This window comes from Megascapheus bottae, chromosome X (assembly GCF_031878675.1).
Source record: "Megascapheus bottae isolate mThoBot1 chromosome X, mThoBot2.hap1, whole genome shotgun sequence".
Lineage (NCBI taxonomy): Eukaryota > Metazoa > Chordata > Mammalia > Rodentia > Geomyidae > Megascapheus > Megascapheus bottae.
Genome location: NC_143547.1, coordinates 18,653,990 through 18,668,958, shown reverse-complemented (window position 1 = coordinate 18,668,958; position 14,969 = coordinate 18,653,990). Strand labels below are relative to the sequence as shown.

General features: G+C 38.0%; 1 pseudogene; it reads right to left on the bottom strand.

Moving 5' to 3' along the window:
- Positions 1 to 9,623: 9,623 nt before the first annotated feature.
- Positions 9,624 to 10,162, bottom strand: LOC150040531 (U3 small nucleolar ribonucleoprotein IMP3-like; annotated as a pseudogene).
- Between the last annotated feature and the right edge of the window lie 4,807 nt (positions 10,163 to 14,969).

The window sequence follows — 14,969 nt, the reverse complement described above, 5'->3', positions numbered from 1 at the left end:
TGGCTGAAGCTTGTAATTACAGCTACCCAGGAGACTGAGATCTGAGGATTACGGTTCAAAGACAGCCTGGGCAAGAAAGTCCGTGACACTGTAACCACCAGCATAATGCAGAAGCTAGCCGGGTGTTGATGGCTCACACCTGTAATCCTAATACTCGGGAAGTTGAGATCTGAGGATCAGAGCTTGAAGCCAGTATTGGCACAAAAATCCAAGAGACTCTTATTTACAATAAACTACTCAGAAAAAAAGGTATAACTAGTGCTGTGGCTCAAGTGGTAGAGCAGAGCCCTAACCTTGAGCAGAGAAAAGCTCAGGGATAAGGCCCAACCACAGTGTGCAAACCGCGGTACCGAAAAAAAAAAAAAAAATAGAAGCAGAGCTGAGAGCTGAGAGGCTCAAGTGGTAGAGTGCCAGCCAATCTTCAATGAAAACAAAGCTCAGTTATAGCAGCCAGGTCCTGATTTAAAGTCCCAGTAGTGAAACAAACATAAAACCTACTGTTTTTGAGACAAGCTTTTCTCCCCTCATTCCATTCTTATTAGCATAAAATTGTTGTTAAAAAAAGAAGGTTGCATTTTGACATGTCCATCTATCCATACAGTGTACCATAATCACTCTCTTAGCTTCTTAAACTAGTGTTAACTTATTCATTTTCAAGTATTTTGCCTAAATTCACCTTACTTCACCTTTTTCATTAACTTTCCCCCTTCACTACTGGTACCTACACTCTAACAGGGCCATTTTACATGCTGGTCATTCAAGGTTTAAGTGTATGTTAATTGTTCAAAGTGGGTTTCACTGCAGAAATTTCACACAGAAACATCTAACTTCTCATGTATTCTTCATATAGTTGATGCATACTAATACATCTAATGAGTTGAGAAAACTCCAAAGCCAGCTCCAAATCTCTTGAGTCCAGTCCTTTCATTTGTACTTCTTAGGGCTTCATTTTGCTTTAAGTCTCTTAAACTTTGTATAAAGGATTGCAAGCTAATCTTAAAACTGTTAAGGTTTAGGGAGAGCTATGCAGTACAGAGATAAAACACATGACCATGGCCATGTTGAAAGCCTTCTTTTGATCTCTAGGTTCTCTCTCTCTCCCTCTCTCTCTCTCTCTCTCTCTCTCTCTCTCTCTCTCTCTCTCTCTCTCTCTCTCTCTCTCTCTCTCTCTCTCTCTGTCTCTCTCAGTCTGTCTCTCTCTCTCTCTCTCTCTCTCTCTCCCTCTCTCTCTCTCTCTCTCTCTCTCTCTCTCTCTCTCTCTCTCTCTCTCTCTCTCTCTCTCTCTCTCTCTCTCTCTCTGTCTCTCTCAGTCTGTCTCTCTCTCTCTCTCTCTCTCTCTCTCTCTCTCTCTCTCTCTCTCTCTCTCTCTCTCTCTCTCTCTCTCTCTCTCTCACACACACACACACACACACACCCTATACCAGTTTTGGTGATAATCCAAGAGTAAAACATTATCATAAAAGTGTGCAGTCTCAATTTTAGTTTCTTTTTTCTCAAATGTTATACATTCTGAAACAAAATGATGAACATCATAGGCACTTTAAAGATAGAGCTAGGACTGGTGGTATTATGTTATTTTAGCACCATCACTGGTAAGCTTGAAGGCTAGTCTAGGGTAAAATGAGACAGTCTTTAACACACACGCTGTGTGTGTTAGAGACAGACAGACACATTGTCACACAGTTTATTTAGCCATTTCTGGAGATTGAATTCAGGGCTTGGGCATTCTCAGTAAGCTTCTGTTGCTCAAGGCTAGCACTCTATCACTTGAACCACATATTACTTCTGGATTATATTGGTAGTTAATTGGAGATGAGTCTAACAGACTTCCCTGCTTCCCTGCTAAGGTTGGCTTTGAGCCACAGCCTCCTGAGCAGCTAGAATTTTAGGCATAAGCCACTGGCTTCCAGAACACCATTTATTTTGAATTGGTTTTATTTACAGCAATAGGTGTGATTTTACTTATTTTGTTCCATGTATCTCTGTGGCCCCCTATGAGTTTGGCAGAAAAAAAGTAATGCTTATTTGTGATGCCCTCTACAATAAGATTTTTCTGGCTTTATACTAAGAAACTCAGTTACTCATTTTGGATTCCTTCATTTAAATTGTTTCTATAATTCATACTATTGGCTGTAAAATGTGAAAGTCATGACCCAATTTGATATATTAATAAAATATTCCACTGGTGGTTGAGGTGTGTAATCCAAGCTACTCAGGAGGCTGAGACTTAAGGATCACAGTTTGAAGCCATCCTGGGCAGGAAAGTTCGTAAAATTCTTATTTCTAATTAACTACTTCAAAACTAGAAGTGGAACTGTAATTCAAGCGGTAGAGCACTAACCTTGATCAAAAAAAATTGCAGGGAAAATGACCAGGCCTGAGACCAAGCCGGAGGATAAGCACAAAAATAAATATTTAAATAGTCTATCCCACATAAATGGACTCAGTTACTGTCCTAGATACTAACAATATTTCCAGTGTTACAATAGCCTGTACTCCCAATTTGCATTCTATGTGATGGATGTAGTACATAACTGCTTTGTATGTTATAAAAGATTCATATTCGTAGCCCTGGGTAGTGGCTTACCCCTGTAATCCTAGCTACTCAGAGATTGCAGGGATTGTCTTCCCAGGCTAGTCTGGGCAAAAACTTTACAACACCTCATCTCAACCATCTCAAACAGTAGCAATGCTCAGGAGTATGTGCCTTTCATCCTAGATACTATGGGCACCATAAATGGGAAGATTGTGGTATAGGGCCAGCCTGGAAATGGAGGGAGAGAGAGAGAGAGAGAAAGAGAAAGAGAGAGGGAGAGGGAGAGGGAGAGGGAGAGAGAGACAGAAACAGAGGCAGACAGAGACAGAGAGAGGCAGAGATTGTATCTCTAAAATAAACAGAGCAAAAGGGCTGGATCTTTACCTCAAGCACTATAGCATCTGCCTAGCAAGCATGAAGCTATGAGCTGAACCAAACAAAAATTTGTAATATTGTCTAAGTGCAAATTCAGACAACTGAATGGTACTGGATACTTAATGGGAGTTGAGAAAAGTTACAAAGATATTGCAATTAAATCTAAATCTAAGTACAATAATGATTGTCTGGAAGCAGAAAGTAGCATTTAAACGTGTTTGTGCAGAGAAAATGTGTCAGAAGATCAGAATTAATTGATTTGGGATATTTGAATAGCTGTTCATAACTTGTTGGATGAACTAGAAATGTTGTAAAATTGACAGAGAAATAATCTAAACAGTGCATAAATTACATTTTGCTTTTTCCTGCTAGGGATAAGGTATGTATTAGGATATTTCATTATGCTTTTGAGCAAGAAGTAAATTTTATTTTTGCCTACTTAGCATCTACTCGACATACTTAAAATATCATGTTGATTTCAAAGGAAAAATATTACTTATAGCCTTAGTCTAGTTTGTTTAGGTGCAGATGAATTCACTGTCAAGGCTAAATGAAGAGACCCAGTCATCACGTTCTTGTTTGTGTCTCGAATTGCTGGTTAATGGCAATCAGCTTTTGTATGAACATGGGATCTGAAGCAGTCCAACTGAAGGTGTTAATCTGAGATTTCTAACTGAAATTATTAAATAAAAAATTATAAATATTTTTCATTGTGGTTGCAGGTAGGATATAACCCAAAGATGCCTTTATCTATCTTGTTTACCTGAAAACAAGGAATAAGGAGATGAAAACAAATACAGAGAAAGATACTTTAAGGTAGACGTGCCTTAGGTGTTTAAATGTATAAATCAACATATTCTCCTTCATAGTAGAAGGTTATGAAGGGTTTTGACCACATAATAGCAAAGAGCCCTATGGTTCCAGCTGGAGAGTGATTTATCAATAATCTAATAAGCTGTCAAAAGAATTGTAATAAGAATGACATGCAAAACTCATTCTGTAGAGTTAGCATGTTCATACAAATTCATGAAAGAAAACATTTTTTTCTGTCAATCTTAGTTTAAAACTGTTAGGCATTGAAGTTGAGCATTATTAATTTGGATTTTATATTTGATTATGAATGAATCATTGTCATGACATATAATTTAATTCTGCTCAGTGCATTTCTTCTCTTTACCATTAAGTCTTTCAAATTATCCTTGTCTTTTATATTTGTTTCACATATAATCAATGTCTTTTGATACTTAGGCCAAGCAATATTCATTTAATTTGCAACTGAATTGAAAATATCCAGAAGTAAAATTGCACAGAACATTTGGTTTATATTAAGAAAGAAGATGGTCCTGGTGGGAACTCAAATGACTTTCTGTTATACCTTAATAAAGAGGGAGATAATGTTTTGTGACCAATTAGCTCCCTGGTGAGAACTTTAAGGTATCTAAGTTTAGTAAAGTTTTAATTGGTGTTAAGAGATGTGTGGTTCAAGTGTGTGTATATATGTATGTATGTATGTGTATGTCTCTAAGAGATGTTTGTTGAATTAATAAATATCATCTTCAATGTAAATTTTGGCTACTAGTAAGAGGAGATTTATTTTTCTGAGGTTTTGAGGTCCTACACATTAAGACAGTATAGTGATACTGTCTACCTAAAAAAAGTTTTGCTTTTATCTGGGTGATAGTGGCTTATGCCTGTAATCCTAGCTAGTCAGGAGGCTGAAATCTGAGGATCTTGGCTCAAAGTCAGCCTGGGTATGAAAACTCCATGAGATTCTTATCTCTAATAAACTACCAGAAAACCGGAAGTGCTGTGTGGCTCTGAGCATTTTCAGCCATAGTGCTACTTCCAGTTTTCTAGAGGTTAATTGGAGATAAGAGTCTCTTGCACTTTAGTGCTGGGGCTGTCTTTGAACCGCAATCTTTAGATCAGCCTCCTTGGCAGCTAGGATTACAGGCATGAGCCACCAAACACAACTTACTATTTATTTTTCTTTCTGATACTAGGGCTTGAATTCAGAACTTGGGTGCCGTCTCTGGGTTTGTTTTGTTCAAGTCTAGAGCTCTAGCAATTTGAACCACAGCTCCATTCTGACTTTTTCTTTTCTGTTTTGATAGTTAATTGAAAATAAGAGTCTCACAGACTTTTCTGCTTGGGTTAGCTTTGAACCTTGATCCTTAGATTTCAGCTTCTTAAGTAGTTTGGATTTTACGTATGAGTTACCATGCCTGGACCAATATATTTCTTTTGTCTTAGAGAATTTATTAGAGTCAACTTCTCCCATAGGCACAGAAAAGAGTGCATTGGTCATAATATGCAGGCTAACACTGTTAGCTCTTTCTTATTTTATGAGCTTGATAACTTTCAAACTCTAGGAGCTTTTCTTTCCTCAATCACTCCCATGAAGGATGAATGAGACATTAAGCAATATTGGAGGAACTTCAGGTCTATTTTCTTAAGGAAGCAGATTAAAGATTTCAGTATTCAAGGAAAGTAAGATATAGAGGGGAGAGAGTCTTGGGAGGTATATAAAAGAGGAAAGAAGAATGAGACAATCATAATCTTACCATTATTTCTTTAAGTAAATATTTAATAGTGACTCCCTTAGGAATTCTGGGCTCCACTTCACCAGTTTGTATAGGTAGTAACTTTAACGAGAAGTAAATTATGCAAACAGAAATTTTCTGAAATTTTCATCATGATGAAAAGTGGAAGCATAATAGTCATATATTTGCTGGTATTTCCTATTCTATTTAATTTAAAACCAAACATTAATATAAAAAGGTACGATTCTGGTTTTAGAAATTGCATTTTAGGCCCAATATGACAGTTAAGGCACTGGTTTATTGATATTTCTTGAATTTTGAAAAGAAAAAACTATTCCTGACATTTGTTAAAATTAGTAAAGCAGGTTTTATTCATGAAACAAAAGAGTGTCAATATAAGTAAAAGGAAGATTGGAATACAGGGGACATGGAATATTTATAAGAAAGAATTCTGAAGTAACATGCATTCTAACATTGTGGCAAATCAAAGTGATTTCAGTAATGTTGAAAGCAGGCCAAGGCAATAAGATATAGTATATGGAGATGAAGGATTTCTTAAGATATGAAAGATAGTCAGATACTAAGAGTAGTAGGATAGGAAATTGAATAGTTATAAAATGTAATTGGATTCTTTTCCTAAAGACTTTCAACAAAGATTCTTGCTCAAATTGGAGTAAATGAGCCAAAGGAAGATCTAAAAGACAAAAAAAATAGTCAAAAAGCAGACTCTAAAATGTTTGGTCAGAGGGGAGAAAGTTTTTGTCAATGAATATTTCCCTCCTTCCTTGACAGTGTTTGCTTTCTGAAATTTCAATCATATCTGGTAATTGCAACTGGAAAACATTAAAGTCCTAGAAATAAAGAATTCACAATATTTGACTTCTATGTTGTACTGAGAAGTGTGATGCTATTTCATACTGCCCAGCTCTACCTTGATATGAGTCATCTCTTTGTCCAGTGCATTCATATTGTATATACTATCTGCTTTATTTACTAGCTTAATGCTATACCACAGGTCCTATGTCACTCACTCCTTTCTTCATGCAGGCATTTTATCATCTCATCACATCACCCATCACATAAGAAGCATGAGTAGAGTGCAACATGAAATTTTGAGAACCTATATTCACATGAATTTTATTTCAATATGTATAATTATTTTGTCTTATTATATTATTGGTAAATTCTTACTGTGTGCCTAATTTATAAAATCTTTATTATATACACATATATATGTGTCCATCAATGAATAAGCATAGTACCCTTGTCTATCTGTATCTGTGAGTTCTATATCTGTGCATTTAGCCAAGTAAGGATTTAGAAATTTGTGCCTGTTCTGAATATAATTTCATTATAATTTATTTTCTCAACCATACATTGTAATGATTATTTTCATTTTGTTTGATAATTAGATATTTCAGCTAAAGATGATTAAAAAGTAGGCAGGAGAATTACGTAAGTTATATACAGATAAAATACCAACATCTATAGGAGACATTAAAAACTACATTTTGATAACTTCACAGGATCCTGAAACTAGTTGTCTGTGGGCACTGAGGGACAGCTGTGTATGTGCAAGGGTTTGCTGCTACAAAAGGGCTGTGGGCTGGGACTTTGGCCTAGTGGTAAGAGTGCTTGCCTAGCATGCACGAAGACCCGGGTTCGATTCCTCAGTACCACATACATAGAGAAAAGCTGGAAGTGGTGCTGTGGCTCAAGTGGTAGAGTTCATACCTTGAGAAAGCCCAAGGGCAGTGCTCAGGCTCTGAGTTCAGTCCTGACAACTGGCAAAAAAGACAGATGTGTGTAGAAGTGTCTTAGAATGTATCCCAGTTGATAAGCAAGAGATCGTATAAATCATTGAGCTCTAAAAGAGAATAGGCACTGTAAACCTTTAGAGCCTTGTTTCCCAAACTTCACTGTGCTTAAAAATCTCTCAGGCTGGGGCCTGGACTTTGGCCTAATGGTAGAGTACTTGCCTAGCCTGCTTGAAGTTCCCAGTTCAATTCCTCAGTACCAGATACATAAAAAGCCTGAAGTGGTTCTATGGCTCAAGTGGTAGAGCTCTAGCCTTGAGAAAGCCCGAGGACCAGCAAAAAAAATCACTCTGGTTGATGAGTGCTGGTGGCCTGTCTGTAATCCGAGCTACTCAGGAGACTTAGATCTGAGGATCCCAATTTGGAGCCACCCCAGGCAAAAAATTCTCAGAGACCATCAAAAACTAGAAGTGGAGATGTGGCTCAAAACTATAGAGCCCTAGCCTTGAGCAGTAAGAGTTCAGAGACAGTGCCCTGACCCTGCCATTCAAACCCCATGGCTGACCAGAAGAAAAAAAAAACGCCCATGTGACTTAAAATATAGATTCTGGGGCTGGGAGTTTAGCTTAGTGGTAGAGTGCTTGCCTAGGATGCATGAAGATCTGGGTTCAATTTCTCTGTACCAATCCCCCCTCCCCAAAAAAAGCTGAAAGTGGTACTGTGGCTCAAGCCCTAGAGTTCTAGCCTTTTGAAAGCTCAAGGACAGTGTTCATGCCCTGAGTTCAACAATAACAAACAAATAAATAAAGTATAGATTCTGATTCAGTAAGGGCAGGCTTGGTGGCCTGAATTTCTACAATGCTCCCAAATGAAGTTGAAAGTGTTTTGTTTAAATATACATTTGAGAGGCAAAAGGTTATTGCTTAGGATTCAATCAAGCAGATCTGAATTGGACTCAAAACTGACTTACTAAATATCCATTTTATTTTGATGAATTTACATTTCTGTTTGCATTTCTTGTAAAGGTGAATAAAATACCTCTTTTGATGACATCATCTGGACTGCCTATAAAACACATTAACTATTGTGGGCATTAATGGAAACATGTCTGTGCAAATGTCATTACAATGTCTATAACTTGGTTGAATGCTTTTTACTTTTTTCACTTTTGCACAAGTAATTTTATATTCTGCTGTGGGTGTTCACAATGTTAATAGGTTTTAATTGAAAACTTTCAGAAAGTACATACCTGAATATTATCATATTTCTTTACATCATGATTTAGTAACTATTAAGCCATTATGTCTACTAAACACAATGAACAACATTGACTTCTCTTTTAATTGGTAGTTATTGTTATTAATTTATTATTTGTCTTTAAAAACCGTGATTTTAAAGGTGATGTACAGTACATAATTCAGGTAATGAGTACATTTCTTTTTGTACAATGTCCCCTTTTCCCTTGCTCTCTTCCAGTTTTTCCTTCCCATCCTCCCTGACATGTTGTATAGTTCATTTTCGGCATAATGTCTAGAGAGCACCATTGCTGTGTTTCTTCACCCTTTGTCTCTCTATTTCTGTTCCCCTTAACCTCCCAAAGATGGATAAATAAAAAGATAATATTAAATAAACAAATTAATAAAGAGAAAGAAAAGAAATCCAACAACAAAGGAAAAAAATCTTTACTGGAACTCATCTCCATAGTGACTTTTTTTTTCAGAGAGTATGGGCCATTTATTGATATTGGGGAAAAAATAACATTGATTCATAAGAGGGAGAGGACCTTGAATATTAAACTCACACTTATTTTATGGAAACGTCAACCAAAACTCTCCATCTGTACACAGTTGCATCTCCACAGGGATCAAGTGTTCCAAAATTAACCCAAGCAGTCCTGATTCAAGAGGGGGAGCGCAAGGTTTTTATTTACACCAATATTTTGGACCCAAGAAGTTAAAAAAAATACACCTTGCAGTACAAACTGCTTGCCAGTATCTCCCAAAGTCACTTAAATCTAGTCGTCCACGTTCTAAGAAAATCTCATGGGAAACGGAGATGCTATTTCCTACCCCCAAGCACTTGAGGTCTGTGACTGGAAGTGGAGGAGCTGCAGTCCACTAACACACTCTGGAAGGGGCAGGCTCAGTGTCTCCAGCCTCAGTTTCCCCGTCTGTCATCGATAGACATGAGAAGGAAACGACCCACGACTTGCAAACACAGCATCAAGGTCACTCAGTGCCTCCGGCCTCAGTTTCCCCATCTGTCAAGAGGCAGCTGTGACGAGAGGGAGGCCCCATGATCGGTGAACACACTCTCGGGGAGGGCGGGCTCGGCGCCTTGGGCCTCAGTTTCCCCATCTGTCGGAAGCAGCTGCGGTAGGGGTGGGGGTGGGACACGAGGCCCAGAGGCCCGCTAAGCGTCCAGATCAAAGTCATCACGCTCCTCGTTGTACTCCAGCACGTGCTGCTTGATATAGGACGAGTCGACCCACGTGACAAAGTCCTCCATGCTGCGAGTGATGAGGAAGGTGGGGTCAGGACCACCTCCAGGCCCATGCAGATGTGGCCCTGCTCCACGAAGGCTACAGCGGCCTGCAGGTGCTGGGCCATGCGCAGCTTGAGCAGCATGGTGGGCAGGCGGCAGCGGCAGAAGGCGGAGGCCGTGACTGCGTCGCAGAGCTGCAGTGAGCCGTGCGTGGGCACCAGGCCCAGCACGTACAGCTTGTCTAGCAGCGCGGCCTACGCGAGTGCGCAGAACGGGTCGCGCAGCCGCCTTGCCAGCTTGGGCACTGCACGGCTCAGCTGGTTGTTGCCCGTATACTCCTCGCACCGCTGCGGCCCTTACCACCTCAGCACATGCAGCTCGTGCAGGTTGTGGTCGGTCACCTCACAGTTCAGAAAGTCCACCTGCTTCAGCAGCTTCTGCTTGTGGAACTTGAGCTTCTGCACCATGATGGTGGCGGACGGCCTCCATAGTGACTTTTTCATTCATTCATTCATTCATTCATTTATTTATTTGCCAGTCCTGGACTTGAGCTCAGGGCCTGAACACTGTCCTTGGACTTTCTCAAGGCTAGAGCTCTACCACTTGAGCCTCAGCACTACTTCTGGCTTTTTTCTATGTATGTGGTACCGAGGAATTGAACCCGGGTCTTCATGCATGCTAGGCAAGCACTCTGCCACTAGGCCAAACTCCTGCCGTGACTTTTATTTTTATGTAAAGTGTCTTTCATTTAATATAGCTTTGTTTACATTTTAGGATTCTAAAGAATAAGTTAAATTATTTCCTGTAAGGATCTTAGACCTTGGAGTCATTTTTATTCTGTTACCTAAGCAAAGACCTTAGAGTCATTTTTATTCTGTTACCTAAACAAAGAAAACAGAAGTACTAGAAAGGGATAGAAATTTCTTAGAAAAGGGCTGAGGGCTCTTAAAGCACTCAACTCACCAAAAATGGTCTGCTTTTATCCAATCACTTTGTTTTTATAGAAGAATACTATCAAAATTCTAGAGGCTTGGTTATGAATGGAGTCATCCTATATTGCAGGATGGGAAATTAGGAAGGTGATCATTATTCCTTAAAACAATATAACATGACATTTCAGTGCCATTTAAAATTAATTATGTTTTTTGATACCTTGCATCTCCTCCTTGTGTTTTCAGTAAGGCTAGAATTTTCCCATAATCGAGTCCTACATATTCTGAACTGAGGAAACTTCATTTGTATCCATTTCTTGTTCATTGTGTTGCAATTAAAGTATTTTATAATCCTTGAGGAGTTACAGTGGAACACTAGGAAGAAATTCTTTAGTGTACTGTTCCAATATTTATTAAAATGTGTGTTTCTCTATTTTTCTCTTTTTAAATATATTTTCACTTACAGAGATTAGTTGTGTCAATTTTGTTTTATTAACTTATTATAGAGAAGCTATTGACATATAGTCTACAGAGTCCCTAAAATGAATTTGGCATGAATTTTCAAGTGGTTAAGTGCAATATATTTTGCAAAATACTATAAGAAATAAACACACAATTTATCTCAGATTTATATTCATATATGGGAAATTTATGTAATTCAAAAACTGAGCGATTTACTTCTCACAGTTCAGGCTATCCGAAATCCCCAAAACAAGATATTAGCAACGTTGTTTCCTTCTAGAGGCTCTGAGAAACCATTACATATCCCTAAATTAGCCTCCAGTAGTTTCAAGAAATCCTTGACATTCATTTCCTGGTTTGTGGCTGCATAGATTGAATCTCGGCTTCTATCTTCATATGGTCTTTGTTTCATGGTCTTTATCCTCTGTGCCTACATGTCTTTCTAATTTAGAAGCCCTTACCCATACTCCGCCTTTATGTTGTCTGTCATGGTCTTGAACACAGGACCTGGGTGCTGTCCTTGAGCTGTTCAGCTCAAGTCCAGTGCTCTACCATTTGAGCCACAGCACAACTTCCTGTTTTCTGAGGTTATTTGAAGGTAAGGGTCTCAGGGCTTTCATGCTAGGCTTGCTTTGAGTCGTGATCCTCACATCACCGCATCCTGAGGAGCGAGGATTACAGGTGTGAGCCACAGGCGCCCAGCCCTTCTCTTTCTTTTATTTTACTAAGTATCCACCTTAATTGCAGAATGATTTCATTTTGAAATCTTGAATTAATTGCTTATACAAATATTATATTTTCAAATAAGGTAGTATCTATTTACTACAGTATCTATATTTATTATTTTAGAAAATTGTTTTCTTGAGGAAAACTTCCGTATAACTCGAAGACATAAAATTTGAAAATAAGGAGTTAAAACTGGTTGCTTTGGAAACCCCAATGCAGATTCACACATTTTTATCCTTGAGTATAAACAATGTTGAGAATATAATTTTTCTCAAAAATTCCTGAATCTAGTTGGATATGGGTGGCTCACATCTGTAGCCCTAGCTACTTAGGTGTCTAAAACATGAGCATTGTGGCTCAAAAGTAGCCCAGGCAGGAAAGACTGTGAAGCTCTTATCTCTACTAGATTACCAAAAAAGCTAGCAGTGGAGCTGTGGCTCAAGTGATAGATCTCTAGTTTTGAGGAAAAGAAGCTTAGGGATTGAGCCTAGGCCCTGAGTTCGAACCCTACAATTGGTACACACACAACAAATTACTGAATCTACACATGAAAATTAAAATAGTAATCAAAAACTATCTACAGGTCTAATAGAAACTTCAATATCATTAGAATATAAGTATTTGTCACTAGGCATTTTTAATGCTGACTGACACAGACTAAGAAGACCTCAGTATTTTTGCAAAAAAATACAGTTAGAGTCCTTGATTACAATTTATTGTTAGCTATCTGTTGTATTGTTAGCTATCTGAGAGTAAGAAGGGTAATATCCTTTTAGCAGTCTTAAGTCTATACCTCCAATGCCAAGTTTAGTGCTTGACACATTCTAAGGCATCAATGAAAACAAATATAAATGAATTAATGAGGGGAAGAATATTAAATTCCATATTCTCATACTAAGAACTTAGTAAGATAATTTAGCCACATTTTCAGGTCTAATTACAATATAATTTCTTTCATAATCTAACATATGACCTACTGTTTCTGACTTGTTTCTATGTACTACACAGTAATATTGCTTTCACACTGCACTAGACTATGATCAGAATAACAATAAAGCACACACACACACACACACAAACTCCAAGCAGAGGGACACCAGGAAATAAGAGGGGATCAAAAATAGAATTTCAATCTTAGGGAACTTAAAACGTTCATATATATAGGAATCATCAAAGACAATTTACTCTTGTCACCTCTGTTTATAGATAAGTAAATAAAGCTCTGAATGCAAACAAAGGTAAAAAATTAAAATATTAAAACATTGGCTCTTAGTGAGAAGTCATGGAAATACAACACATCTAATGTGTGCACTGATCCCCACCTAGTGGCAAAAATGGAGTTTAGCAACGAAGTTTGTATATTTTTGGAATTGCGCATCCTCCTGGCTGGAAGAAGAAAATATGAGATGCTAAAAGTTATTGTCTAAAAAATTTTGGGGAAAATTGTCATCTGTAAGTTTAGTGAGACTGAACTTAGGCAAAGAGAAAAAGAAAACATCAAAACAAATAGAAAAGTTTAAAAAAAAAATCATGGGATTGGGAGTGTAGCCTAGATGTAGAGTGCTTGCCTAGCATGCACGAAACCCCGGGTTCGATTTCTCTGTACCTCATACACAGAAAAAAAACCAGAAGTGGAGCTGTGGATCAAGTGAGAGAGCAGCACTAACCTTGAGAAAGTCCAAGGACAGTGCCCAGGCCCTGATTTCAAGCCCCAGGACTGGCAAAATAAAAAATGCCCATGGCAGAGGAACTTTATGGAGAAAAAAAGGAGGAATAAGAGAAAGCAAAATTACAGAAAAAATAATGTATTTGTGCCATATCTGTAGGTGTAATTTTTTGGTGGGTCATGGGGCTTGAACTCGCCCTGGGCACTTGCTGTCTCTGAGCTCTTCAGCCCAAGGCTACTGCCCTATCCTTGAGTCAAGCCCCACTTCCCATTTTCTAGAAGTTAATTGGAGATAAGAGTCTCTGGTCCTTTTGTGTCCAGGCTGGCTTTGAACCTTGATCCTCAGATCTCAGCCTCCTAAGTAGCTAGGATTATAGGAGTGAGCCACTACCCTTGGCTTGTAGGTATAAATTTATAGAGAGAATAATTACTGCATTTTATTAAAGAATTACTTTGTATTTGTATGTGCATGTGCACATTCTGTTGAACTCAAGACATATACACTTTCCCGGAGCTATTTATTTATTTTCTCAAGGCTAATCTTCTACCACTTGAACGAGAGCTCCATTTTCGGCTTTTTGGTGGTTAATTGGAGAAAGACTCTCATGGATTTCCTAGCTTGGCTGGTTTTGAATTTCAATCTTCATAGCTCAGCTTACTGAGAACTAGGATTCCAGGCATGAGCCACTAGAACCAGGTTGGATTTATCTTTTCTAATCATTTACAATATCATGATCTTAAGTGTTACAAATACCCAGTATGTTAATGATCATTATAATTCAATAACTAAGGGAATTGAACTAACATGGAAAATGGGTATGATATCTAGTTCAGTTTGACCTGAGTTTATTTTATTTTATTTTCTTGTTTTGGTCTGGAAGTTTGAACTAGGGCCTGGACACTTTCCCTGAGCTTTTGTGCTAGAGGCTAGTGCTCTACCACTTTGAGTCACAGTGCCATTTGCCTTTTTTTGGTAATTAGTTGGAGATAAGAGTCTTAAAGCTTTTCCTGCTTGGGCTGGCTTGGAACTGCAATTCTTAGATTGCAGCCCTCTGAGTAGCTAAATTTACAGGCAAGAGCCCAACAACTGGCTTGATCTGATTTTTGTGTATTTTATTTCTTTTTAAAATTTATTTTCTATTTGAGAGGAATTGGATATGCTTATCATATGCAATGACATTTTAATAAACATTATATATATTATATAAATATGAATATATGTTTTAGAAGAAAGGATAAGAATTAATGTAGTTGGTAAGCATTTTTATTACGCATTTCCAATAAAGGTGTCATAAAAAGCAAAAGATACAGCCCATATTTTATTAAGTGACAAGTATTAGAGCTATCACTTTACCCTGATATTAGTTTCCCTTTAAGGGTCAGAATAAAGCCCAAACGTTGCGTGTCCTCTAGCAATATGTGTTCACAGAGTACCCCGTTTTTTTTTTTTTACTGTTAACATGTAAAGTGAAAAGGATTTCTTCAACA